The sequence below is a fragment of the Enhydra lutris genome, unplaced genomic scaffold, assembly GCF_002288905.1.
Source record: "Enhydra lutris kenyoni isolate GAN:26980312 unplaced genomic scaffold, ASM228890v2 scaffoldscaffold23, whole genome shotgun sequence".
Taxonomy (NCBI): domain Eukaryota; kingdom Metazoa; phylum Chordata; class Mammalia; order Carnivora; family Mustelidae; genus Enhydra; species Enhydra lutris.
The window spans coordinates 6,172,206-6,176,373 of NW_019154107.1; positions in this window are offsets into that span (position 1 = coordinate 6,172,206).

The following is a 4,168-nucleotide window of genomic DNA, read 5'->3' on the forward strand; positions in this document are numbered from 1 at the left end:
GTTCTGGAGAACCCAAGCTAAAACATCCTCCTGCTTTTATCCATTTTGTTCAAATCGGCTCCCTTCCCTTGTTAAGTAGGTTTAGCTATGCTCGAAGCTTCTCATCCTCGAACTCACCACCAGGTTGGAGTGGCTCCTTTGCCCATACAACTTGTTTGATACAAGGGGTAGCCAAGTTTTAAAAGCCCTTTTATGATTTTTAAAAAAGATTTTATTTATTTATTTATTGAAGAGAACAGAGTGACAGAGGACGAACAGGAGCAGGGGTGGGCAGAGGGACAAGCGGACTCCCCACTGGGCAGGAAGCCTGATGCGGAGCTCGATCCCAGGACCCTGAGATCATGACCCGACCTGAAGGCAGACACTTAATGACTGAGCCACCCAGGCACCCCCACCAACCAGTCTTTAAAATTTTTAAGTAATCTCTACGCCCAACATGGGGCTGGAACTTAAAACCCTGAGATCACGAGTCACATGCTCTACAACTGAGCCAGCCAGATGCCTCTGGTCTCACTTATTTTAACGCTGCTTCTCCCAGTGTTATTAACCTGTTTCTAAGGATCTAATACAGAACTATCTGCAATACAGTATCGATGGCACAGAGCCTACAGGAAATTCGTTTTGTTCTCCAGCATCACTTTAGAACTACCATAGTATGTTTTCTTCTGTCACTAATTGGTGCAGGGGATGCTGAATAAGTCACTGACTCTGCATTCTTCCATTTCTCCAACGTATTAAGCAATAAATAAATATTTGGAGGTATATGAACTAAAGAAAGAATGGGACTATAGCCCTTCCTTACACACAAAATATTAGGGCTCATTTCAGTATAAAAGTAGTACATATACAGAGAAAACTAGAATTCAGAAAAGGGGAGGGAAAGCATCTATATTTCTTCTGCATAAAGAAACTCAGCATCACATTTTAGTTTATTTTCTTCCTACCTTTCTATGTACAGTTTTTGTGTTCTTATTATCGTCGTGGGATCAGACATCATCTTAATAGCAACATCGAATTACAGGGAGTACATTCACCTCAGTCTACTTATGCAGTTCCCTATGTTCAGCTACTTTCTCCCTATTTTTACCATTAGAAATCATGCCCAGCATGATTAATTTACATGACAGTATGTTCCCCTGGATCTTCCCCCAGCATTTGTTAATCCTTGTTAGTGTTAATTCGGAGATCATGAGTTTCTTTACCTCTCCTGAGTACCTGCTCAATGTGGGAGACCTTGAAGGACCCAAAGATGAATAAAACACAGCATCCGTCTGCAGCCAGCTCAGTCTCTGGAAGAGGAGCACAGACCTGAAATCCCATAAATAATAGCAACCTGATAAGAAAGTTCTACACCGGCTATTAGGAGAGCACAGAAGAGCAAGTCTCTGTCCCTAGTGAAAGGTTTTAGAAGCGTAGGATTTTGCCAGACAGTGCAGATAAAGAAAATAAGAAAACAAATCAGGGGAGTGTGATAGCAAGGGGAGGAGGGCAGGCCCAGGAGACAGAGCAGATGGGAGAGGCCGCTCTGAAGAGGTGACATTTAAACTAAGACCTAAATGACAAGAAGGTTTCAGCCACTCAAGGACCCGGAGGAAAAGTGTTTAAGGCAAAGGATCAGCAAGTACCAAGGAGGTGGGAGTGATCTTGGCTTGTTTAAGGAAGAGCGTGGTGGGAGTGACATGAGCGAAAGGGAGAGGAGTAGAGTGGGTCTCAGGGAATGGGAGAGCAAAGTGCGGCGGGTCAAGTGAAAGGCTAGCAGGGCAGCTTTGAGAGCTCGGCTGCTGTTGGAGAACCTGCGTCAGGAGTGGTCCCAACGCATAAGGTTGCATGACTTTGTCAACATTTCTGAGTAGCACTGGAAGCAGAGAAGGCAGATGGCCTGGCTGATATATGGTTGGAGGTTGCAGAACACGTGGAGCAAAAATTTAAAAAATAAATAAATTTTTAAAAACGAAAAAAAAAAATAAAACAAGAACAAATGTAGCAAATTGATAGTGGAATAACGGAGTGGAAGGTACTGGGAATGGAGTTTGTGGTGTTGTGCTCTGAAGGCCAGGCTGGATAAGAAAAGAATGGAAAATAAGGTTGGAAGACACAGGTGTGACAAACAGGGAGAAAACAGAAGGCTGGGAGATTGGAGGTCTCAGAGGGTTTACAGAGCCTATGAGATGGAAACAAGGTAAAGAGATAGCTGGAAGGACAAAGGACTTTACTCTGAGAATAGAACACTGGGGTTTAAGAAAGCAGGTAGATGGGGGCCTGGATGGCTCAGTCGTTAAGCGCCTGCCTTCGGCTCAGGTCATGATCCCAGTGTCCTGGGATCGAGCCCCGCATCGAGCTCCCTGCTCAGTGGGAGGCCTGCTTCTCCCTTTCCCACCCCCCCCTGCTTGTATTCCCTCTCTCACTGTGTCTCTCTCTGTCAAGTAAATCTTAAAAAAAAAAAAAAGAAAGAAGGTAGAGTTCAGACAGCTGTGGGTGATGTCAAGGTCCCTTGCTGAAGTAAAATGGAGGTGATGGTTGAACCCATGATCAGGAAGTATGTGCGAGCTAGGGTGTTACTTGATTTCATCAAATCAGAACATTTGTGCATCAAAGGACACCATCAAGAAAGTGAAAAGTCATGGGGCACCTGGCTGGCTCAGTCAGGGGAGCATGTGATTCTTGATCATGGGGTCATGCGTTCGAGGCCCATTTGGGTGTAGAGATTACTTAAAGATAAAATCTTTAAAATAAGAGGAAATGAAAAGACGACTGACTGAAAGGGAGAAAATATTTGCTAATGATTTATGTGATGAGGGTCTGGTACCGAAAGTGTGTATAAATAAATCTTATTTAATGGTAAAAGGATAAGTAACCCATTTAAAAATAGGTAAAGAATCTGAATAGATATTTCTCCAAAGATAACATACAGTCAATAAGCACATGAAAAGACGCTCAACATCGTTAGCCAAGGAAATGCAAACCACAACTGCAGTAAGAAATCGCTTCATACCTAGTACCAGAATGGTTATAATCAAGTAATCAGATAATAAACAAGTGTTGGCAAGGATATGGAGCAATGGGAACCCTCATATCCTGCTAGTGAGAATGTAAAATGATGCAGCTGCTTTAGAAAATACCTTGGCAGTTTCTTAAAATGTTAAAATTAGAGTTACCATATGACCCAACAATTTCACTCCTAGGTATATACCCAAGAGAAACAAAAGCATATGCCCATACAAAAACTCCTACCCAAAAATTCATAGCAGCATTCCTCAATAGCCAAAAAGGGCAACACCCAAATGTCCATCAATTGATAAATGAAAAAGCAAAATGTGGTATATCCAGATAATGCAGCAACTCAGGGTGCTCAGTCGGTAAAGCATCTGCCTTCTGCTCAGGTCATGATCCCTGCGTCCTGGGATCGAGCCCCATGTCGGGCTCTCTGCTCAGCGGGGAGTCTGTTCCTCCCTCCCACTTGTGCTCTCTCTCTCTCTTTCTCTCACTGTCTCTCTTTTTCAAATAAATAAATAAAATCTTAAAAAAAAAACAATGCAGCAACTCAGATGACCCTTGAAAATGTTATAAGTGAATGGAGACAGTTACTACTTTAAGTGAGTAGTCGCTCAAAGTAGATTAGGGGATGGAGATAAGCATTTTCTTAATGAAATAGAATAGGCTTGATTAGATTAGACTAGATCAGATCTTTATATCCCAGCTCAAGTATCATTTCCTCAAGGAGTCTTCCCCAACTAGGTCAAATCCCCCCTCTCTTGGAACCTATCCTTGATAGCACTAATAGCACAGTTGGAAGTTTAGGTTTATTTGCATGATGATTGGATGGACATTACGGTCTCAGGGTAAGACTATGAATGCACTGCATTTCCAGCACTTAGCGTGCTGTTGATGGCACACAACAGGTTATTTGTAAGTATCTGTTCAAGGAAGGAAGGAAAGACACTGGTAAGTGGGGGATCAAAGTTGTAGATGCAAAGAACAGAGTAGCCTAGAAGGAAATGAATAAAATGGGGGATGTGGATGACGTCTCTAAAATAGAGGTCACTAAGACACTGGTTTTCAAACTGAGGGTCGCAACATACAAGTGAATTGTGAAAATGGTATACTAAGTTGTGGCCAGAATTTTTTAATGAAGTGGAATAAAGTAGGATAGAAAATATTGGAGGTGGGG